This window comes from Macrobrachium nipponense, chromosome 5, assembly GCF_015104395.2.
Source record: "Macrobrachium nipponense isolate FS-2020 chromosome 5, ASM1510439v2, whole genome shotgun sequence".
Classification (NCBI taxonomy): domain Eukaryota; kingdom Metazoa; phylum Arthropoda; class Malacostraca; order Decapoda; family Palaemonidae; genus Macrobrachium; species Macrobrachium nipponense.
In genome coordinates, this window is record NC_061107.1 from 83,265,461 (window position 1) to 83,291,559 (window position 26,099).

Below are 26,099 nucleotides of genomic sequence, written 5' to 3' on the forward strand. Positions count from 1 at the left end.
CGTCGGCTAATTCTGAAGGGAAAATACGCGTCACTGGAGATGGCCTTCATCCTTTTGAAAACAAGCTCCCTAGCTGGGACATTATCTCTCAAAGTGCTCCTCAGGACTCAAAGGTCCCATAAAGCTTTTTGGTAAATTGCTCTCTCTCTCTCTCTCTCTCTCTCTCTCTCTCTCCTAATAATCAAGGAAAAGACACGATAACCGGAAGGAAAGATAAACTACATTAAAACACTGAGATTACGAAAGTCAATATTGACTTATTGACTTGACTGCCTCATTGGGCCATTACAAGCTTTTCGACGAGCAAGAGTCCGTGCTATCTTAAGATCAGCTTCATTTACAACCGCAACAATAAATGTAGGGTCTCATTTTGACCTCTACTCCTTGGAATACAGCAATTCCTGTTTCCGGTTTCAGGTTACTGATTTTTGGAATTTAGATTATAGGAGACGCCAAGGGGTATTCAGATCAACATTGTTAACGAAGCATGAAAAAAATAATAATAAATTGGTCGCTGGCCTTTTTCTTTGGCAGGCACTAATACCCCTCTTTTAAAATTAACAGTATATCAACAACAACAACAACAACAACAGCAAGGGAAAACACCACGAATAAAAATTATATGGCTTCGAATGCTTCTCTCTACGTAAATGGATCTCTTCATGAGCTTTCTTAAAAGACGACTATCCTAATTCAACTCCTCTTTAAAAGCTCTAAGTGGGACAAAAATGTTACCCAACGACCCACGCGGATAATTAGACAGAGATCATGTCAGAGATTATCAAAGACAATTTCGCCCGACAAAATGAAGACTGTTCGGCTAAATAACAGATGACGTTTAAGATGGGTCGTTACCAACGAGAAACAAGCCGTAAAGGTGGCATAAAACCGACCTCGTTTATCTCAACCAGGCCCCCTCCTCCCTGCGACAAGCTGCGTCTTAAAAAAGCATTCAGAATAAACCAAGTATGCTTTCCCGCAATTATCTCATGATAAAAGAATTACATTCGGTTAACACAAGGCAGTCAAAAAGACCACACGCATAGAACGCAAATGCAGGCAATAATTTTCAGGGAAAAAGTAAACAGACATAAAATCTCATGACTTCTACACAAAATGCGCTTACCGTCTTTCGTACGACACGCAACACATCCAGCTATTCACAGCGACGTTTCGAGACACGCTAGTCAGAAGGAAATGAACGCGAGGAAGGCAAACAGTAAGCACAAGATGGATATTTTCCCCGGAGAGAGCAGAAAGTGTCCATCAATATACTATATATATATTATATATATATATATATATATCTATATATATATATATTATATATATATATATATATATATATATAGATTATATATATATATATATAATATCCCTCGTTCTCTCAGGCAGAAGCATCGTGAAAGAATGAATTTCTCGAGCCGAAAGGGGTCAGATTTATTGGAATTTCTTCCTCGGAAATATTTTTCCCTCTGTCCTTTTTTAGTACAGCGATTTCTCAAACCTCTGAGATGACGGATTTTCCTCCCAAAAAGGAGAGAGAGAGAGAGAGAGAGAGAGAGAGAGAGAGAGAGAGAGAGAGAGAGAGAGAGAGATCAAATGTGCTCTCGTGAGTTCTCGTGTGAGTTTTAGGATTTCCTTTATTGCTTCCAAAAACGAAACATTCAATAAATATTCAATAAACGAACGACGACTGCAATGTGGAAGACGCGTCTATAAATAAAGAATGATTTTATTTGGGAAATAAAATCTGAATGAGAGAGAGAGAGAGAGAGAGAGAGAGAGAGAGAGAGAGAGAGAGAGAGAGAGACGACATATATTTATATTGAGTACACATCACAGACTCGTCATGAATCATATCAAATCTATTAAGAACATCACAGGGCAAGAAGGAATTGAAACAACATCCACTTTCCTTTCCAGTTTTCATTCCCCCTTTTCATATCTAGCCATTCACTAACTACAAATCATTTGCCTGAGTGACCAATTCTTCAGCTTGTTACGAGGCTGATTGGAAGCATGAGGGAATTCGGGGATGTGGCCTAAATATTGGGACCTGGAGGTCATTCATCGTTATATATGACGAATGGTGAGATGACACTGACAGAAAAAGATGGACGAGATCAATGGATTTCTACATAAACAAAAGAACAAGATTGATGGTGCTACACAAAAGAGGAGCAAGATTGATGGGATTCTAAAAAAAAAAGGAAAAAAGAAGGTAGACAAGATGACTTGTAAATAAAAGATGAACAAGACTAATGGAATTCTAGAAAAATGATCGAGAAGACTGAGGGATTCTTACATAAAAGATGAACATGATTGATGGACTTCTACAAGAAAGATAGAGAAGATTGATGGATTCTACAAAAAAGATGAACAAGACTGATGGAATTCTACAAAAAAAGATAGAGAAGATTGGTGGATTCTACAAAAGATATGAACAAGACTGATGGACTTCTACAAAAAAGATGGAGAAGACTGATGGATTATAGAAAAAAAATGAACAAGGCTGATGGGATGGAATTAAAAAAAAAATAATAATAATAAAAAGATACACAAGACTGATGGACTCAAAAAAAATAAGATGAACAACATTGATGGACTTCTAAATAATAGATGACCAAGATTAATAGACATCTACAACAAATGAACAAGAATAATGGAAGTCTACAAATTGTAATCAAACAACAACGCAAAATGGCCAAACAAGTAAATTATTGATTACGAATTTCTTTGACAAAATCGTTCAAATTAAACGTATGACAGATTTAAAAAAAAAAAAAGTGCGTAAATATAATCAAAACACTTACCGCGCCCCTGGAGTGAATTTCCCAACGTTAAAGATGTCTTACCTAGAAAAAATGGGGAATTTTGTAAGATAGATGTGTGGTACAACCAAAAACAGAATGATAAAAAGAGAGAGAGAGAGAGACTCGCCCACATAAAGATCATGCTTCCTTAGACCACCACATCAAATGGTAAAAGGTAAAGTCTTGCAAAGTTACTTAAATAATGTAAAGCCTTGTAGAGTGACTTACATAAAGTTAAGCCTTGCAGAGTTACTTAAATAAGATAAAGCCTTTGTAAAGTGACTTACTTAAGGTAAAGCCTTGCAGAGTTATTTAAATAAGATAAAGACTTTGTAAAGTGACTTACTCAAGGTAAAGCCTTGCAGAGTTATTTAAATAAGATAAAGACTTTGTAAAGTGACTTACTAAAGTAAAGCCTTGCAGAGCTATTTAAATAAGATAAAGACTTTGTAAAGTGACTTACTAAAGTAAAGCCTTGCTGAGTTATTTAAATAAGATAGAGACTTTGTAAAGTGACTTACTAAAGTAAAGCCTTGCAGAGTTATTTAAATAAGATAGAGACTTTGTAAAGTGACTTACTAAAGTAAAGCCTTGCAGAGTTATTTAAATAAGATAGAGACTTTGTAAAGTGACTTACTAAAGTAAAGCCTTGCAGAGTTACTTGAATAAGATAAAGCCTTTGTAAAGTGACTTACTCAAGGTAAACCCTTGCAGAGTTATTCAAATAAGATAAAGACTTTGTAAAGTGACTTACTTAAGATAAAGCCTTGCAAACTGACTACGTAAGGTAAGGTAAAGCGTTGCAGAGTGGCTATTCCTTCAGCCCCACCTTTTAGCTCCCAGTTTGGTGGGCTGGTTGAAGAAATGGGGTACTTCGTACGTCTCATAAAACATCAAATCAAATTTATAAATTACAAAAAAAAAATAATAAACAAAACAAAAGGCATGGCTGAGATAATGATGCATATTTTTGCCTGTTGTGACATAATAATTATTTGATATTTAAGTAAAGGTTGCCAAGTCAAAATTACCAACGAAAAAGCAACTAAGCAACTAAGTTCCATCAGAAAGGGTCCCCCAAGGTCTGTACATCTTGGGTTTCCCTTTATGCTTCCACATTAATCTTTCATTTACGAATTAGCCAGGCCTTTCGCTACTCTATAAAGAGCAGTAACGACCCAATTCGTCAAGGCAACAGGCCCCTCTGCAAACCCCGCCCTCCTCCCTCCCCCACCCAAAACAACCAAATAAATATACCCCTTGATCTGCCAAGAGGCGGGAGTGACATTCGAACGTTTGCTTGGGGTCAACGACCCAGACATCAAAAGAATTTTTTTTTAGAGAGGGACAGAGAGAGAGAGAAACTTAGCCTTCGGATAAATCAATGAGGTAGTCGTCGGGATACGAGACCTAAGGGAAAAAAAACTCCTCCAATAAGGTCATAAATTCTTTCCTACTCTATCAAAAGAAACCATCGCAGGGCGTCCTTCCCATCCCGAGGATTCGAGACTGTCTTAATGCCCCCCCCCCCCCCCCCAACCCCCCCCCACCCCGCCCCACCCCTTTACAGGACCATAAGAAGCCAAGAAAACACTATCGTAAAATCCTTAGGAGGTCCTTCTCTCGCATTTACAGGATATTAACATCCTCGCCGTCACGTGATAATGAGGTGTGACAAGCCAAGCACAGAGATTAATGAGGATTTTATGCATTGTTTCTTCTTTCATTCTGCTCTTATCGAAGGATTTCTCTTCATGTCCTTCTAAAATTGTTGCTGATATGCTAATAACCAAAGGCGGATAATATTTAAGGTGAACAATATTTAGAGAGAAAATATTTGAAGAGAACAAAAAACTACAAGAATTAATGTGCGTTAAGCATTGCCAAAAGCTGAATTAAATTCTTTGATTTATCATAATTGACGAAGCAAGCAGTGCAAGTGCAAAGCAGACTTATACCCAACACGATAACAAGCAATAAAGAAATAAAAAAAATTATAATGCCCGACCACCTGACATGGTTGATTGTTTCTTTGTATGGTGTTTTTACGTTGCATGGAACCAGTGGTTATTCAGCAACGGGACCAACAGCTTTACGTGACTTCCGAACCACGTCAAGAGTGAACTTCTATCACCAGAAATACACATCTCTTGACTCCTCAATGGAATGCCCGAGAATCGAACTCGCAGCCACCGGGGTGGCAGGCCAAGACGAAACCGATCACGCCACTGAGGCTCTCTGACATGGCTGACACAATAAACAAAATCGGTATTATTCACTGAATCTCAGTCGTCCTCCGCTCACAAAATTTCAAGTACAAAAAATTCAAAATATTAATAACTTTATTCTAGGAGACGGATGAACAATCTCCATGAAGCAACGGAACAGGTAACCAAGGAATTAATAATAATAATAATAATAATAATAATAATAATAATAATAATAAATCCTTCTCAGGGCGTAATCATAAGTAACACGAGTACTTAGTACATCCACTTTCTGGAATGTTAAAGAAAAAATAAATAATAAAAGGAACTAAGTGGCTATATTGCCTTGGGAAATATATCAGACAAACCAAAACACCACAAAATCAGGAAAACGAATAAAAAAATAATGAAATTATTAAAAAAATAATAATGAAATAATAAAATTGATAACAAATCATAATAATACAGTCAAATGGCAAGGTAGATAGATTTAGACAAAACACCGTAATAGAAATTACAAAAGCTGTGTGGAGATTCATGAAAGACAAAGCTGTGTGGAGATTCATGAAAGACAAAGCTGTGTGGGGATTCATGAAAGACAAAGCTGTGCGGAGATTCGTGGAAGACAAAGCTGTGTGGAGATTCGTGGAAGACAAAGCTGTGCGGAGATTCGTGGAAGACAAAGCTGTGCGGAGATTCGTGGAAGACAAAGCTGTGTGGAGATTCGTGAAAGACAAAGCTGTGTGGAGATTCGTGGCGGATAAAGCACAGGAGACACTGAGTGGCGCGATTTCAGAGAGGTCATTTGCGTCAACTGATCCTGAAGGCAACAACGACGAACAAAATAAAGTATACAAACTAGAAAAATAAACTTTCCCAAAAATGAAAGTGATCTTTTGTCGAAACACCTTTTTCTATTGCGATCTCTTTGGGGGACGATTTCCCCTCCTCCCCTCCCCTCCCCTCATTCCTCAACTTCGGTGCCCAGGGAGAAAACTTTCCCTCTGCTCATCTCCCAGATCGTGGATTACCTTTTATAACTTTGAGGATACACTATTTGTCCCAACCCTATCTCCGGGAATAAAAAGGGACGGGGGAAATAAGCTCTCCCTGTGGAGATATGGCGACGGAGAAAGTGGGCGGGGGTGTTAGGAAATAAATGATACGATGATACCTCGTGATGATGATGATGATGAAGGTTCAACAAATGTGCAATTTACTTTTTTTTTTTATTATTTTAATAATTTACTTGTCCTTTTAGCTATTTATTCATTATTTTCTTACATTTATTCTTCCTTTCCTCAAAACTGATCTCTTCTTTCTGCATTCCTCAATTACCTTCTATTACTTCTTACGAATAAACGCCACAATTTTTGGAAGCTTGAATTTCAAGTCTATGGTCCCTTTGGTGGGTTTGTTCCATATGAAAAGGCTTCATCTTCTGAATAATCTCACTAAAATGGGCGTTATGTCTGTCCGTCCGTCCGTCATTCAATCACGGCCAAAAACAGCTGGTCTGATGGGCATGAAACTTGGCAGGGTCATAGTGGGGACCCTCAAGATAGTTTATAATGGATTTTCATCCAACCTCCCTCCCCCTCCGAAGGGGGGTGGGGGTGAGAAGGGATTCTCTGAAACGGAGCTGGTTCTGCACGTGAAACGGGGCTGATTGTGCCCGTAGACCTCGTTACTTACGAATTTATCATACATAACTTCTTTATACATATGTTTCCTAGTATAATAATAATAGCATTATTATTATTATTCAGAGGCTTTCTAAGCTGAATCAAATGAAAGGAAAACAGACGAATACAAATGATGAAACAGAAGCTGAAATTTGCAATCAATTACTATTTCGAAACATTATCGAAAAGACGCCCTGACGCATTCATTGCATCCCAAAGGCTCCTTCTTGAGAATCCAGCAAATCAACGAGAAAGATGAGTTCCTCATCTCTAGACGTTTCATCACAGCAAATTCAAAACCTTCACTTCGATCTGACTAAAATGTAAAATTTAGGCACCAAAGGCCGACCGCTGCGACCTAAGGGGTCACACAGCGACTGAAAATAATGCTGATGCACTTGTTAGGAAAGGGTGGAAAGTAGAACTTGAAGAAAGAGAATGTGAACGTACGGTAAAAGGAATGAAAGGGGTTGCAGCTGGGGGACGAAGGGATGCTGCAAAGAACCATGTGTGCACAGCGAGCGGCACACTGACGGCACTATCCCCGTACGGGGCATTTCGATTTGAAGAATTTATTACTTTATTTACGACACCCGTTTGGAATGTTTTAGAAGCCAAGGGTCACAAACGGGCCCTAAATGCCATCGGGAGGAACCTCTCTCTCTCTCTCTCTCTCTCTCTCTCTCTCTCTCTCTCTCTCTCTCCCCCCCCAAAACCGGCGTCATTCCTTAATGGCATTATCTCCGGCCCTGCTAAGATGATCCCCAACACGGCAATCAAGCTGAGCAGTAACACAGCCCGTCTTTATTGTGGTGCGGGTGGGTTGGTGGGTGGAGAGAGAAGTTCTCATTAAAAGAGAAAAAGAGAGATAGAGCGATTTTTTTTATTAATTAATGGCTACTTTAAAGGGCATCACATACTGCACACACACACAGGAAAAAAAATTCTCATTAAAATAGAGACCGAGAATTTTCTTTTATTAATTAATGGCTACCTTAAAGGACATCACCTAGAAAACACAGACAGACACACACACACACAAAAGAAAGAGAGAGAGAGAGAGAGAGAGAGAGAGAGAGAGAGAGAAGGAATCGTTTAGTAAAACAATATATGTGATTAATCGCTAACACACCATTGAGTTAAAGAGATGTCTATAATCCTTTTCGTAGCTTTTTCATTATTAATCCCTGTACGACAACCCCATTTTTTCAGCAACGTAAAACCAATACTTCATCACAGGAAAAGACAGAACTCGCTCACAAAAAATTAGGACTATGCACAGGTACAAATTAATCCTGAACCAACGCTTACACATAGAACCCCGGTTGTGTATTCCGGTACTGTAACCGAGTACCGAGACCTTCCCTAAAAAAAAAAAAAAGCGGGATTAAAAAGTAACAATATTATCTTCATGAAAATAATCTCAATGTGTTTCCCGAAACCAAACTGCTGAATTAAACTAACCTAACCTAACCTAGTATAACCTACGGGCATGCCAAAAAAAAAAAAAAAAAAAAAAAAAAAAAAAAAAAAAAAAAAAAAAAAAAAAAAAAAAAAAAAAAAACGGGGCTTGGGCAATACTAGTATACATCTCGGGAATTTGCACCCCGGCTAGATGTGCATTGTCACACGAAACCTTTGAAAACATGTTATCAAATAAATCTATTCCATTCCACTATGAAGTAATTTCCCCCCCCCCCTCCTATGAACTGGCAAGAAGGTAATCAAATGTACCTGCAACTTATTAGCCTACTTACAATCCGCTGACCATAGGCCTATGTTATCTCTCTCCAGGTCCTAAGTACTAATCTGTTCCGCTCTTCTCCACACAGAAGTCATCCAGTAACTGCCTCGAAAAGCCATAACAGCGGATCAATTAAATTCGGAGCTTGAAGGCACATCGTGCATTCCGTTTGCATGACGTCAGTGGACTACACCACTCAGCTCTTTTGAATTGATAAAAGAATCCTGAATTTCATTTGCATGCACTTCATTTGCCCGTCTTGAAGAGAACTGTCAGGATAAACCGACTGTGATGTACAAATTTTGCGGCATTGTTCAGAGCTGAAATTTACATGAAAAAGTCTGCCTGCGAATAAATTTCTTTTAATAATAATATTCTTTTTTCACAACGTTCCCCGAAATATAATTCACAAGTATTACCTCGAAGGTGAGCCAGGAGGCCATCAAAAGATGCTATAGTAGAGTCCCATCAACCGTGCATTTGATGTCTAGGCCAGTCCCTTACGACGCTCCTGATTGGCTGTTAATAAGCTAATCACAGGGCTGGAAACTCTCAGTCTTTCGAGAGAGTTCACATAAGCAGAATGTAAGTTCCATCTCTCTTTACAGATACGTCTATCAAAAGAATCCCTCAGGAGAGGTGGAACATACATCCTATCTGTGTGAACTATCGAGAGAGACTAAGAGTTTCCAACCCCGTGATTGGCTTATCAACAGCCAATCAGGAGCGTCGTAAGGGACGGGCCTAGACATCAAATGCACGGTTGATGTGAATCTACTATAGTTCGTGTCAACGCCGTAAATGAAGTGGGCGGACCGATCCTCTGCCAGGTAATGGACACTTGCATTTATTTTTCAGTTACTCGATCGATTTCCACTTCCCTTCAAGCTGTTCGTGCTGGGTTGTGGCTCCAAATCGATTTCATACCGTATGTTCAAGTAGTGTCTTTCAATGGCGCTCATTATCCACCCCCAAAATGTCTACATATGGCTTAAATCTCCCCAGATAAATCCAATATTTAAACAAAAAATCGTAATTGCATTACCTATTCAAAAAATATTCGCAATTTCACCTTTTTTTTTTAAATTGCTGTCGTAACTTTGAAGACTTCTGATTCATTCACCAGTCAAATATTTAAAGTAAAGTAATTTTAAACGTAATATATAACTATTCACACAGTATATATTTATAAGAACAGACTTATCCTGCTAGAGCAGCTGGCCTTAAGACCCTGGAATGATTGGTGGTGGTTATGAAGCTTAAAAACAATATTAACAAAGAAAAAACTAATAGCAGAATGATTCTTGAAATGCTGAAAACAAATCCAAAATATTATGATCGTACTTACAGAATCTCGAGAGCTATGCAGCTATGCATTTTCAGTTTTTAAATATATTTGTATAACCGCATACCTGTGGATTTTTTGTTGCCGACGATAATACCAATATTAATAAAAAACAAGAGAGAGAGAGAGAGAGAGAGAGAGAGAGAGAGAGAGAGAGAGAGGACGATACTATGTATATTGTGTCTTTGTAAATAAATTCTTCTGTTAAAACAGGATACGTCTCAAGTATAAAAGGCCCATTAAAACACTCTGGTTTAAATCTAAGGACTATATTTAGCTGGACTGATAAGGGTGGAAGTCAGTTCACCGAAGTATAGGCCGTAGCTTTAAACCAGAGTTATTAGTGGGCCTCTTATACTTGAGCTATACATACATACATACATATATGTATATATGTAACATACGTGTAAGTATACATATACACTATCGTATATACATATAATACATATATGAATATATAATTTAAATTCGAGTTAGTCCCGACACAAACCTCTCAAACTTGTGAGGTCCTAAACTTCAGGACAGTTCCGACAGGAATTTCCGCAGCTGACAACAACGAACATCTGTTTGCCAGGAGCAATGAGTCAGGAGAGAACACAAGTCCATCTTAATTCAAATCAACGGCAAACAACGTCAATAACAACAACAACAGCAATAACAAAAACAACAATAAGAGAAGCAAGAAAATAGGAACAATTAAGATTAGATGGCCTTCTTCGACTATAAACATGTTACACTCAAAATACCAAAATAGATTGAGTAGTCACATCGCAATTATTATTATATTCATAAGCCAAGCACAGAGGGACTACTGTTTTCAAATTCTAGCTTCCAAAGAATGTGGTGTTCATTTTAAAACCTCCAAAGAATATGGTGTTAATTTGAGAACTTCCAAAGAATATGGTGTTAATTTGAGAACTTCCAAAGAATATGGTGTTAATTTGAGAACTTCCAAAGAATATGGCAATCATTTGGAAGCCTCCACTGAATATGGTGCTCATTTGGAAGTTTCCAAAGAATGCATTTCATTTTAAAGCCTCCAAACAATATGGTGCTCACTTGAAAGCTTCCAAAGAATACGGTGTTCATTTGAAAGCTTACAAAGAATATGACAATCATTTGAAAGCCTCCACAGAATATGGTACTCATCTGAAAATTTCCAAAGAATATGGTGTACATTTGGAAACTTCCAAAGAATATGTCAATCATTTGAAAGCTTCCACAGAATATGGTGCTCATTTGAAAGCTTCCAAAGAATATGGTGTTCATTTGAAAGCTTCCAAAGAATATGGTGTTCATTTGGAAACTTCCAAAGAATGTAGTGTTCATTTGAAAGCTTCCAAAGAATATGGCAGTCATTTGAAAGAAGCCCCAGAAGGTAATAGGTGATGCTCAAAGTTGAACCAAGTGTTGATAATTCCCCCCCCAAAAACTGAGTAAAATGAATTTCAATAACACAAGGATCATCGAATACCTTTCCCTTCTTGAGACCCTTCTGAAACGCCCACAGGGGTACTACTAATACTACTACTGTGTCCTCGCACCATTCTCCCGAATTTTTGGCAGGGCGTCCGAAACGGTTAATTTATGGAGTCGTTTCTCCAGAAGAAACCGATTCCGAATTTTATGGCCGTCAATCGTCGAGGTAACAGACCCGCGAAACACAAAAACTTTTCGTGTCCTTAAGGAGACGACATTTGGGGTGGGGGGGGGGGGGGGGGGGGGGGGGGGGGGGGGGGGGGGGGGGGGGGGGGGGTTTCTAACGGTGACCAAACGGATAAACCAAGGTCCTTTAAATATACACTCTTGATTTTAGACGCTCCTTATAAAAGAAAGCTTCAAAGAACAAAAGGAATTGTAGTCAACATTTGACGTCTCATTCGAGGATGTTCGTACATTAAAGGACATTGGAATAAATTATTATGGAGATAGATGATGATTAAACTACGCTTGGACCAACTGACAAAAAGGCTGCTTAGATACAGCAGCGTCATAACCACAAACATCGCAATAAAATTTAAGCCTAATACAGCTGGAGTCGCTGATTACAAAATCATTTTCTTGGCAGATGAAAAAATAAATTGTACAAACACATGCTTGGGTTTGTGAAATAACTTACTTAGATAATAATCAGTCTCATGGGGTTATCGAACTAACCGCTGAACCCCCCCCCCGCCCCCCCCCCCGACCGCCCCCCCCACCCCCCCCCCCCCCCCCCCCCCCCCCCCCCCCCCCCCCCCCCCCCCCCCCCCACCCCCCCCCCCCCCCCCCCACCCCCCCCCCCCCCCACCCCCCCCCCCCCCCCCGCCCCCCCTCTCTCTAGACTCTCTCTCTTATCTCTCTCTTCTCTCACTTTCTCTTATCTCTCTCTCTCTCTCTCTCATATAACACATACACACATACAAACTTGACTATTCAAAATGCTAATGGTCTTCCAAAGATCGGTCTCAGGGAGTCACTGAAATAACCTCTCTCTCTCTCTCCCTGCATCTCTCTTCTCTCGCCTCTCTCTCTCATCTCTCTCTCTCTCTCTTCCACACACATATACAAAGCAACAACATTCAAAATGCTGATGGTGTGAACGTACTCTGGCACTGACAATATCGTGTGATATACAAAGATGTCCCACCACCAAGACACGACTCGTGCATACAAATAGTCCGTTTTTACATTTTTCTCATTTTCCCAAGTTCCTCATAAAAGTCTCAAAGGACATATTAAGACCCGGAAAAAGGTCCTGACTCTGAAAACGCGGAGGAGGGGGTAGCAAAACAAGGTGGGGGGAGGGGGGGAGTGATTCCTACCTGATCCCTTTGAGAAGAAAAGTCTTGACGGCGAAGGAAAGTAAAGGATAGGAAAGTGGGTGGTTAGAGGAGGAGGAGGAGGAGGAGGAGGAGGACACCCTCTTAAATCCACCCAGGGGTGAAGAAGCACTGGGGGAAAATGAAGTGATTTTTAGATTGGTAATCCAGCTTATGAGATCGACCGGCAGAGGATTAGAATAGCAAAGGAGAGTCGCTTCAACATTCCCAAGATACTTAAGGAAAACTTTACACACACAGACACACACACACAAAGAGAGAGAGAGAGAGAGAGGTTTCCCCTAAGTATCGGGACTGTGGTTCATTGTTACTTAAGAGTTTCTTCCAGCAGGTCTAGCCTCATAATCCTACGGCTTTTGATTCATTAATCCTAAATCAGTCTGAATTTCCACAGAGAGGAATTCAAAACTGCTTTAGGTGATATAAAATAAACACTCAGATCTGGAGCAAATAAATACATGAAAAAACATATATGTATGGCCATTTACAATTTTAAAGTAGTAGTGTAGCCACTGTTAACGTTTATGTAAATCAGAAGCTTCAGCAGTTTCAGAAAGCTTAGCCACATTTTAGAAAATAAAATAATACAAACGCGCGCGCGCACGCACACACACACACACACACACACCTAAGAAATGAACAATAACGGTACATCAACAGTGCAATGAAGATGCTTTATGAAAAGTCATACGCTGATACATGCAGCTACTCTAAATTGTATATATATATATATATATATATATATATATATATATATATATATATATATATATATATTATATATATATATATATATCTGACAGGTGACAGAAACCAAATCAATTTCCCTTCAACCAACAAACGAACGAATAAAACCCGTGCAGAGCTGTTACCCTAATTCACACACCACTACCGGAATGAAGTCTTAATTACGAACTCTAGCCCTACAGCAAAAAAAAAAAAAAAAAAAAAAACCAAAAAAAAAAAAAAAAAAAAACCTATTTCAATTTAACCGCACACAGGCCATTACCACCACATGCTGCCCGGCGATAGATTTCTCCTTCAGGTGCCATGTTATGGCACCCACTCGGAAAACGTCCCCGGTAAAAGTCACCTAAGAGGATTGTTGAATTTCTCTCTCTCTCTCTCTCTCTCTCTCTCTTCTCTCTCTCCTGTGATTTTTTTTCTTCTAAAAGGCCCTTGAAAGAAAGTACGAAATTTGAGTAAGCCTCTACGTTTCGGTCAATACAAATCAGGCCTCGTCTCCATCGAGAGGAGGGCCTATGTTTAATGGCCGAAATGTAGTGGCTTGCTCAAATTTCTTTCTTTGTTTTATGGGACTTTCAAGAGAAATGGGTATGTATGTATGTATGCATGTATGTATGTATGTCTGTATATGCATGTATTATATATAATGTATATATACATATATATACACACAAAATGTGTGTGTTCTCCTTTCGAAACATAAATCTCTCTCTCTCTCTCTCTCTCTTTCTCTCTTGTAGCAAACGCCCTTTGAAACACGATTCTCTCTCTTTCTCTGTTATCCCATTGTAGTCGAAGTCCTTCGAAATACAGCTCTCTCTCTCTCTCTCTCTCTCTCTCTCTCTCTGTCAACCCCCTTGTAGTCGGAGCAAAAGTTTATCTATCCCAGACGGCTCAATCACCAAGGGAGCGTTCCATTACGTGATGCTGCTATGGCTTTGCTTCCATCTGTTTCCATCATTTCCCCGCAGTTAGGACCAAGTTTCTATCAACCCCGAGCCTCCCGATGATCTCATTTTGTATCGACACGACCATTTACAGGCACTCACACTTCCCCCGCTTCGTCAAACTTCTTCCCAGTTCTGTTATTCCTTGAAGTTCCTAGATTAGCTGATCTTGCCAGGAGATTAAGAATGACAGATGCTGTCACATCATATACTCTCTCTCTCTATTTATTCATATTTACACACACACATATATATATATATATATATATATATATATACATATATTATATACATATGTGTGTGTGTGAGTCCTAGGGTTATAATTAATAATATATTTAATAGCATAATGTGATGCGCTGTGACCTTTTTGGAATGCGGAGAACAGAGCCGAAGCAACGACCCGAGAAAAGCTGATAAATTATTTCTGTGATGGCGTGATACGAAAGTGCTTAGGTAAACGAGTCAATGTTCGTCAGTTCATGGGTCTTTTCAAAGTGCCTTTGGGAAACTGGTTGTAGCCAGTAATATGAGGCGTTAACGAAGTGTGCATTCATATGTGCGTGTGCGCCTCTTCTTTTGATAATGTATCACTAGCCAAGAGTATGGGAAGACTTACACAAAGATTCGTGGGAGGAAGGCAAAGCCACGATGGCGGATGCCTAAGTGTTTTTATTTATCAGTGAGTGAGATATTCCGGCTGCAATGGGTGAGTTTTGAATTACTTTAGCCAAGTTGAATTACTTTAGCCAAAAGGAATGGCTTGTTACATTGTAAGAATATTTAATCTTTAACTTTGTCTTTAAACTTATGTGTGCTAACGAGTGTGTTTCTCGTGTCTTTGAAACAGAAGGTTCTGGCAAAGGGGGACCGAGAGTCCTAGAGGGACAGAGAGTCCCAGATGGGAGAGACAATTGGTGTGACAAATTACTGTTTTAGACATTTTAATGTTGGGGGGTTAACTGAGTTAAGTTAGTCTGTGAGACTTGATTTAGACTTCATTTATTATCTTTCCATTGTTAAATAAATCGTTATTTTTTATATAACTTGACTCTCATTTTGATTACCTGTTAGAATGGAGAGAAAGAGGTGGAGAGAGAGAGAGAAGTCGTGAGCCGTGGATCGCTAGGAGAGAGAGAGAGAGAGAGAGAGAGAGAGAGAGAGAGAGAGAGAGAGAGAGAGAGAGAGGGGTCGTGAGCCGTTGGTCGCTGGAGAGAGAGAGAGAGAGATTGTGTGTCGGTTTGCCTGACGCTCGGGATACACATTTGAGAGAGAGAGATTGTGTGTCGGTTTGCCTGACGCTCGGGATACACGTTTACCAAATAAATAACGAGATGAATATCCCTTTAAAACATAACATATATATTATAGATATATATATATATATATAGCTATATATATATATTATATTATATATAGACGTTTTTAGATACATCATAGGTATGGGATGGCTGACACTGCTCGTACTTTCGTGTTCTTAATATATATATATATATATATATATATATATATATATATATATATATATATATATATATATTAAAGCTTCGCCTCCTTCCTTACATCGAATCCTGAGGCTGCCAGAGAACAATAACTCCCTTTCTCAATAAATGAAATGAACAACCACTACGATAACAATGACGGCGAAAAAAGCTCCTAGCATCAAGTAAATTTATTTCAACGTAATATCTTTAAATTACTATGAATATCTACCATATCATACCAGAAATTATATAATATATATATATATATATATATATATATATATATATATATATATATATATATAGAGAGAGAGAGAAGAGAGGAGAGAGAGAGAGAGAGAGAGAGAGAGGAGAGAGAGAGAGAGAGAGAGATAAATTATTACCACTAGAAATATCAAGTAAAAATATCAGGATTTTCCAACAAAAGCCCCACCCAGCTGAGGGGAAGGTGGAACCCCCGGGCAAACGCCATTGTTTAAGTTGGAATAGTAAATGGGGGAGAGCAAATAAAAGGAGGAAACAAAGAAAATATGAGGCGAAACTGGGTCGAACTGGCCTGAGGTTTCAGTGGCTCCGTGTTAACTAATTTCCTAAATGTCATTTCCATAAGCACACATGGAAACTCTGATGGTCGTGTTGGCTCTCTGGGCCTCTTTGGGGGGACAAGAATTAAGAGAGAGAGAGAGAGAGAGACCAATTCCTTTCCAAACATTTTAGAACACACACACACACAGGAGAGAGAGAGAGAGATGAACGAGGGGGAGAGAGAGAAGAGCGAGAGAGAGAGAGAGAGAGAGAGAGAGAGAGAGAGAGAGAGACCAATTCCTTTCCAAACGTTTAAGACAACACACACACACACATACACAGATACCAATTCCTTTCCAAGAATCGCAGAACACACATATACACAAACACACACTCACAGAGAGAGAGAGAGAGAGAGAGAGAGAGAGAGAGAGTTAACGATGCCTTTCGAGAATTACAGGAATAAAAGAGAGAGAGAGAGAGAGAGAGAGAGAGAGAGAGAGAGAGAGAGAGAGAGAGAGAGAGAGAGTCACGTTAATTTATGGGGGCAGGTGCTGCACGGAAGCAATCGTGAATTTCGCCCACAAGTGCATACATGGAGAGAGAGAGAGAGAGAGAGAGAGAGAGAGAGAGAGAGAGAGTATATGTTAATGTATGCCGAAGAGTGCATGCGCGGAAACTTAAATCATGACATTGGCGGGTGACAGCAGAGAGAGAGAGAGAGAGAGAGAGAGAGAGAGAGAGAGAGAGAGAGAGAGAGAGAGAGAGAGAGAGAGCTTCGACGCCACGGAAACGGGGCACTGACTGGCGGCGGCAGCAAGTTGTATATATTCACAGTCTGGAAACAGCTGACTCGATACTATACTACAGACAGCAGCTGCCGCCAGCCAGTCTTTTCGAATGGAATTAATGTGAGAGGGCTACGCGAGGTTACTGCAAAATGAGGCCAAGGCTGGTAGTACGGTACGGTACGGAATGCTTTTCCGTACTTCGTACATGGCTAAAATGCCATACAGTAATTTTGTACCGTACCCTCAATCATTTTTCCGTACCGTAATTCCGTACTTTTTACTTCGTACTTGGCTAAAATACCATACCGTAATTTTGTACCGTACCTTCAATAATTTTTCCGTACCGTTCAGTACGGTAAAGACGTAATTCCATACCTTTATCGCACTATAATCTAACTCAATCTACATCAGTAAAATCTCTTCTTTATTAAAATTTCAATGTTAACAGGTGTTAATTAGCAAAGTGACTTTACATGTATACGTCTATATATTCCAGTTGTTGCAATAATAATGATGATAGTATTAACAGTATGATTCCTCCTAAGCAGTAATTGCTAAGTAATATATACGAGCCTAAGGTATGGAACGGTACGGAAATTGCCCATTTTTTCAGTACCTGAACTGCACCGTACCTTAGATAAAAAATTATCGTACCGTTATTCCATACCGTACACATAGGATAAATATCAACCGTACCATACCGTATCGTAATGCCAGATTTGAAAATGACCGGCTTAGGAGAGAGAGAGAGAGAGAGAGAGAGAGAGAGAGAGAGAGAGAGAGAGAGAGAGAGAGAGAGAGAGAGAGAGGCTGCCTGCTGCTGCTGCCAATCGATGCCTGAGAACACGTTCTAACGAGTTCTATTCACCAGGAGTGCGCTGAATTCGGATATTAGGTTTTTCTCACCAGTAAAGAAGCATTCACGAAGGCGTAATAAGAGGAAATGATCCCTTCTCGCCCAGCGCTGCCCGAGATTCCAAAATTACGAGGTTATAGAGAGGGAGGGAAAAACTTGACTGAATGTTTAATGCCAACAGCAGAGAAATGATACAGTGTACTATATGGAATGTTATTAAAAAAATTTTCTTTCAACTTTTCGTTCTCTGATAAATGAAATGTAACCGTTTTTCAACCACACTCAAATAAAATTCAACCCTTCTTCCACCACGCCCAAATAAAACTTAACCTTTTTCAACCACTTTCATATTAAACTTAATCCCTTTTCAACCAGATTCAAATTAAACTTAACCCTTTTCCAACCACATTCAAATTAAACTTAACCCTTTTCCAACCACATTCAAATTAAACTTAACCCTTTTCCAACCACATTTATACTAAGCTTAACGCGTTTTTCAACCACACTCAAATAAAATGTAACTCTTTTCCAACCGCATTCCAAAAAACTTTAACCCTTTTTCAACGACATTCAGATTAAACTTAACCTCCTTTTTCAACAACACAGATAATATTTAAGCCTTTTTCAACCACGCCCAAATAAAACTTAACACGTTTTCAACCACATTCACAATAAACTTAACCAAATCAAATGTAACCCTTTTTCAACCACACTCAAATAAAATTGAACCCTTTTTCAACAACAATCGAGTAAACCATAACCCTTTTTCAACCAAATTCAATTTAAACGTAACCCTTTTGCAACCACAGTCAAATAAAATTTACCCCTTTTTCAATGACATTCAGTTTAAACTGAACCCTTTTTCAACCAAATTCAAATTAAACTGAACCCTTTTTCAACCACATTCAAATTAAACTGAACCCTTTTCAGCCACATTCAAATAAAATATAAACCTTTTTCAACCAAATTCAAATTAAACTGAACCCTTTTTTAACCAAATTCAAATTAAACTTAACCCTTTTTCAACCAGACTCAAATAAAACCAAACCCTTTACAACAACATTTATTTAAGCTGAACAAGACAAAAAGAGCTGAAAGCGCAGTTCTCGGCGCAGATAAGAGAGAGAGAGAGAGAGAGAGAGAGAGAGAGAGAGAAAGCACTGACCTAATTAATCATTCTCGAAGCAAAAAGACCTGAAAAAACTTTTTTCCCTTATAAAGTTTAAATTGATCCTAACGGAGCGTGACATCGGGAGATGTCGGATAAGTGCCGGCCACTCTCCTCCTATCAAGATGACCTAAATGAAAAGAAAAAAAAGTTCACAAGTATGGAAAAATTAAACAAGTCCATGAAAGTTATTCGTAATTAAATATGTAATCGAAGTTATGATACAAATGTTTACACACACAAGTTTACACGCCACACACACACACACCACACACACACACACACCACACACATATATATATAAAATATATATATATATATATAGTATATATAGATATAATATAATAATAAATATAAATTTTATTAAAAAAATTTAATTTATATATATTTATATTATATAATTATTCTTATATAATATATATATAATATATATATAAATATAATATATATATATATATATATATATATATATATATGATATATATATAGTTCCAGTTGCCCAATCACGCGTGCGCCGTTACCTCAAAATGCCACTGAATAGAAGGCCAGAGAACTGAATTTAAGAAGATAACTAACTAGGGGGTGGGGGGTAGACTAGACTTACGTAACCCGCCAGAAGTTCTGGATTCAAAGGGAAAACAACTTTGATCTTTTATTCATATTCTTGGGTTCTTATAAAAGCAGTATTATTTCATCAACTGAGAGAGAGAAAGAGAGCGTAGTATTTGTATGGCAGATAGATAACCAACCTGAGAGAGAGAGAGAGAGAGAGAGAGAGAGAGAGAGAGAGAGAGAGAGAGAGAGAGAGATATTCAGCAGTCTCTTTTAACGGAGTGTCCCTACCGTGAGTGATGTAAACATCTGTTGTAAACACCATAAACATTATTAGCTCATTGCCAAAAGACATGAAAACATGAAGATGATTTGTTGATACTCTCTCTCTCTCTCTCTCTCTCTCTCTCTCTCTCTCTCCAAAAATTTCACGTGCACGTGACAGGGAGTGAACGGCTCTGTTACACGTAAAACATGAAGCTGAGTAATGGCACTGAACACGCCTAATGTAACATTGCATTTAAAATAATGGCAATCGACAATGAACTAGTATTCGTTCAGAAGAACAAAATCAATAACGCAAAACTGACTGCCATCCCGTACTTGAAAAAAAAAAAAAAAAAAAAAAAAAGCGCAACTGCAAACTCATGAGCCTTTCACGAACAAATGTATTTTATCCCGGGGGCAAATGTTAATCCACTCAAACTTGAGTGGAAAAGTTTCAGTTTTAAGAGCAATCGAATCGAGCGGTCGCCTCCATCAATAACTCTAATCAACTACTCCTCGCCAAGGACTCCTAATAATCCTTCGCGAGCAGACGCCCAAAGAACCATTTAACAGCGGAGATAAAGGACGTGGAGGGTGAACAGGACAGGCTTAATGGACGGGGTTTAATCGCTCACATATTACTATCATTATTATTATTAGTATTATTATAGTTGTTTCAACGGCATTTAGTTTATAAAAAATCTTCTCAATTCTTCTTATTGTCTTTTTCTCATCAACATGGAGCTGATATATCAGGTTTCCTATAAGGACATATAAAGATTTCAGTTGTCTTAGGTTTATTTCCTCTGACGTGTCGACAGCGCACAGGCAGTCATCTAAGAGAGTATACAAGAAAATGAATCCAATAAGAAGAATTGAGAAGATTCTATATAAATGAAATGCCGTTGAAACAGCTATAATATTCAATGCTACTGCCTTCAGAGAAGGCCTCCTTCCTTTATTATTATTATTATTATTATTATTATTTTATTATTATTATTATTATTATTATTATTATCCAGATGAATCCTATTTATTTGGAACAAGTCGCCCCCAGGGGCCACTGGCTCGAAATTCAAGCTTCCAAAGATTATCGTGTTCATTCCTAAGAAGTAACAGAAGGTAATCGGAAATATAGCGAGTTTAACATTAGATTAATCTGCTAGCATCAATCTCTTGAGGTTGATTGCAAGCTTCACAAGCTCCTGGAATTCAACGAACCTATCCCGGAGTGAAAAATCACTGACGAGCATACGATGTCTCTTAAAATCCAGGATTGTAAAGGAATATGGAAAACAGACTAAGCAGAATTAACCTCATTTAAATGTGCATGCACTTGTATAGTACAGAACAAGATTCCTGAGAATAGCGAGTGAACGATAAATAAAAGGACAAGAGCAAAAAACAAACATTTATCTCAGTACCAGCAACACATGTCAAAACATTGGCAATGTTCATTAACTACATTTTTAGAGTCCTATTAAGTAGTCTATATAAGCCAAAAGCTGGAAATGTAGAGATTTTACGCGAGTCAGTGTTTGCGTTAAAGATTTTTTTTAAAGTGTAAAATAAAAAACCTAGTGGAAAATATCTGAATTTGCACTGCCATAATTAATTGAAACAAAACAGAATTACTCGCGAAATTCAAATGTTCTTTCTCTGTAAAATTGGAATCCACCAAAGCACAAAGCCTATTGACATTAGCGCCGCTCTTTTATGCGAAAAGCAAGAGACATCCGAATGATTTCGACATTTTCCTACATTCGTCATCATTTATGCTGCTTTTTGCTTTTTGCATCCGCCGAGGTAAAATGTGTATGTGGATCTATTACTTTACTATTGATCGGAGAATCAAAGGTATATTTGTGCATAAGGTCAACTCTTACGGACTATAAAAAAAAGGTCAAAATAACAGTGGAAATTTATTTTATTATAGAAGACTTATCGAAGATATCTTCGTTCATAGCATTACCTCTGGAAGGCGAGAAAAAGAAAGACAAATAACATGACACTAAAGAAATGTTTTTTATCATAGAAGACTGATCAGAGGAATCGTTGGCATAATTAAATCCAAACTAAATCTCCCGATCCCCCCCCCCCCAACAAACAACCAAAAAATAATAAAAGTGACAATAATAATGACATAAATTGTTCCCATATATATCTCTCTCACTCCTTCTGTTCCTCTCCCCTCTCCCACCACCAACTCCCAAACCTTTCAGGAGACTAGAAATCACCCGGAAGAGCCAGTTCTCTCTTCATTTCCTTTCTTTTCCGCTCCTTTTCCCCAACAATCATTTTTAAACGTTTCAGGCAGGCGATCTCTCTCTCTCTCTCTCTCAAGTTACCTGCCTATAGAAGCTGAAGAGTAAGTTATCAAAGTGGGACGCCCCCCCCCCACAAAAAAAAAAAAAAAAAAAAAATTAAATGAACTAAATTCCTATAAAAAATATGAGCGATCGTGGTTCAAGCATTTTTTTTCATTTTCAACCTATCAACGTTAAATATTGATAATTATAATAATAATTTCAGTAGTCTTGTAGTGTACTAGCAAAACGTAAAACCACGGGTTCCTATGTATAATTGAACACAAATGGAATTCTTTTTATACATAGTATACCTATACATCAGTACTTCCTACTGTAACTTTTTTTATACATATATGCATTAGTCCGTTGAACTTTCCGCTTCGACTCTGGTGTCTACCTTTGACCTTCTACCAAAAAAGAAAAAAAAAAGTGACAGAGTCAATTTCCGAACGAGGTCGCCTGAATCCCTGAGGAATGCAAACTGCCCAATAAAAAATATATAAAAAAGGCTTTTTTTTCTATTCCTAGTGACTATGTAAAGCTATTACACCTTCCATTTCTTCGCTGCTAGTTTAAGATCTGTCACTTCACAGATTCGAACTAAATGTTCAAGGATACTGACAACTTTTCATCGCTTCTCACGTGAAGCAGATGAATGCTGATGAGAGAAAGTTCTCTTAAAAATCCCATTTGAGAATACTGTTATAAAGGAAATATGAGAGAGAGAGAGAGAGAGAGAGAGAGAGAGAGAGAGAGAGAGAGAGAGAGAGAGCAGGGTGGACAATGACAAAGATCCAAATATCAGGTTGGACAATGAGAGAAAGCTCTCTGTATCTGGTTGGGCAATGAGAGAAAGATCAGTGCATCAGGTTGGGCAATGAGAGAAAGCTCTCAGTATCAGGTTGGCTAAGGAGAGAAAGCTCCCTGTAAAGAATTAAACAAAGATTGGGATAACATTTTCGTAAGTGATGATATAAAGGTAAATACGGAGATATTATATAAAATATTAGAGAAAATAGTGGATAAATATATACCGAAGAAGAAAAGTAAACATCAGTCATGCATACCAAGAGACAGAAGGATCTTGTTCCAGAAAATCAGAAAGTGGATAAAAGGTCTGGCAAAAGAAAAAAATGCATGGAAAATGATGGCACTAAAGAGTAAGATAGAAAATGCAGAACAAAAGATTGTACAATCAAAAGAAAATGAAAAACGGTACTTGGAAGAAAAAACCCTAGTAAATATCAAGCAAAACCCCTAACTATTGTACTCGTATGTGAAAAAGATGAATAAAAGAAGAATAGAAATAGGCCCTCTAAGAACTGAAGGGAGATTAAGGAATGAAAAAAAAAGAAATATGCAACATATTGGCAGAAAGATATAAGAGAGAATTCACCCCTAGAATAGATAATGAAGATAATGATACAGAAGTAAGGGATGAAAATAGTGAATATCTAGCAGACAGATATTAATGAAGCTGATATTGTGCAGGCTATTGATGTAATTAAAAATGGAGCTGCAGCTGGGCCTGATGGTGTCCCTGCTATTTTGTTAAAGAAAGTAGTTCATTCTATTGCAAAGCCACTTGCAATACTATTAAGACAAAGTGTAGATAGAGGCAAGATTTATGATGAGCACAAATTAGCATATATTACCCCTACTTTCAAAAGTGGATCAAGACTAGAGGCAAGTAATTATAGGCCTGTGAGACTAACATCACATATTATGAAAGTGTATGAAAGGGTAATGAAAAAAAATATTATGAAACATTTAATAAAAAATTTGTTTAATATAGGACAACATGGTTTCGTACCCGGAAAAAATACACAAACCCAACTGTTAGTCCACAGTGAGAACATATACAAAAATATGAAAAGCGGAAATGAAACAGATGTGGTTTATCTAGACTTTGCAAAAGCTTTTGATAAGGTAGATCATAATATATTAGCGAAGAAAATCAGAAAACATAATATAGTGGATAAAGTAGGAAGATGGTCAAAAGAATTTTTACACAACAGAAAACAGATAGTTATTGCAAACGATGAGAAATCGGATGAAGCTAAGGTAATATCCGGTGTGCCACAAGGTACGGTGTTAGCTGCATTTCTGTTTGTTATTATGATTGAAGACATAGACAGTAATGTTAAGGACTCGGTAGTGAGTAGTTTCGCCGATGACACAAGAATAAGTAGAGAAATTACTTGTGAAGAAGACAGGAACGCACTTCAAAGAGACCTTAACAAAGTATATGATTGGGCAGAGGTAAATAGGATGGTATTTAACTCCGATAAATTTGAATCAATAAATTATGGAGGCAGAGAAGGAAAGCCATATGCATATAGGGGACCTAATAATGAGACAATCACAAATAAGGAAGCAGTTAAAGACCTTGGTGTGATGTTGAATAGGAACATGTTATACAATGATCAAATAGCAATTCTATTGGCAAAATGTAAAGCAAAAATGGGAATGTTGTTACGGCACTTCAAAACAAGAAAAGCTGAACACATGATTATGCTTTATAAAACATATGTTCGTAGTCCACTTGAATATTGCAATATGATATGGTACCCACACTATTAAAAGGATATTGCACAAATAGAGTCTTCAAAGGTCCTTTACAGCTAGAATAGAAGCATTTAAGGATCTTGACTACTGGGAAAAACTGCAATCCTTAAAAATATATAGTCTAGAAAGCAGAAGAGAACGCTACATGATAATTCAGGCATGGAAACAGATAGAAGGAATTGCCGAAAACATCATGGAGCTAAAAATATCAGAAAGAGCAAGCAGAGGTATTCTATGCGTTGCCAGCTCATCTGAGGAATATATCAGGAGTGAGCGTAGATGTGTTTAAGAATAAGCTCGACAAATATCTAAGCTGCATCCCAGACCATCCAAGATTGGAAGATGCAAAATATACCGGAAGATGCACTAGCAACTCTCTGGTAGACATTAGAGGTGCCTCACACTGAGGGACCTGGGGCAAGCCGAACAAGATGTAAGGTCTGTAAGGTCTGTAAGGTAAGGTCAATGAGAGAAAGCTCTCTGTATCAGGTTGGGGAATGAAAGAAAGCTCTCTGTATCAGGTTGGACAAGGTAAGAAAGCTCCCTGTACCAGGTTAGACAATGAGAGAAAGCTCTCTGTATCAGGTTGGGGAATGAGAGAAATTTCAGTACATCAGGTTGGGGAATGAGAGAAAGCTCAGTGCAACAGATTAGGCAATGAAAGAAAGCTCTCTGTATCAGATTGGGGAAGGGGACAAAGCTCTCTGTGTAAGGTGGGGCAATAAGACAAAGCTCTCAGTGTCTGGTTGGGCTATTAGAGAAAGCTCTTATATCAAGTTGGACAACCTAAGAGAGCTCCCTGTACAAGGTTGGGCAATGAGAGAAGGCTCTCATATCAGGCTAGACAATGAGAGAAAGCTCTCTGTATCAGGTTGGGGATGAGACAAAGCTTTCAGTATCAGGTTGGGGAATGAGGGAGATAGATCTCAGTATCTTGTTGGACAATCCACTGAGAAAGCATAAATGAATAAGTATTCGATAAAGACTATAAAACCTTATAAATCCTCTCAAATCCTCAAAAGAAAAAATGGAATCGAGTTAGCATGAAGTGCACTGACTATCATTAGCTTACCAGAGCGAAGAAAGACTTTTTTTTAATATAAAACCATGATATTCATTTGAAGGATTTAATCCGAAAGAGTGAGTCGGGAATATGAAATTCGTTTATCAAAATTTTAAGTGATTTTAGTGAACGTAATTCTGCTCAGCATTTACTCGACTAACGACTACAAAATTCAATTGATTTCAGTAAATATAATTCTTCTAACA

General features: G+C 38.2%; 2 protein-coding genes across 4 annotated transcripts in view; both read right to left on the bottom strand.

The window, feature by feature from the left end:
• Positions 1-26,099, bottom strand: part of LOC135215472 (neurocalcin homolog) — a 736,775-nt gene that overhangs the window by 376,934 nt on the left and 333,742 nt on the right.
• The window catches only part of LOC135215470 (neuronal calcium sensor 2-like), a 558,746-nt gene that overhangs the window by 301,883 nt on the left and 230,764 nt on the right, over positions 1-26,099 (bottom strand). Inside the window, exon 1 of one of the 3 annotated variants that reach the window (XM_064250211.1) lies at positions 2,817-2,858. The exons of the other annotated variants lie outside the window; for them this stretch is intronic. The gene's annotated coding sequence lies outside the window, so the exon portion shown is untranslated. Of the gene's footprint in view, positions 1-2,816; positions 2,859-26,099 lie in introns of those variants that run through there. 3 annotated transcript variants of the gene reach the window in all.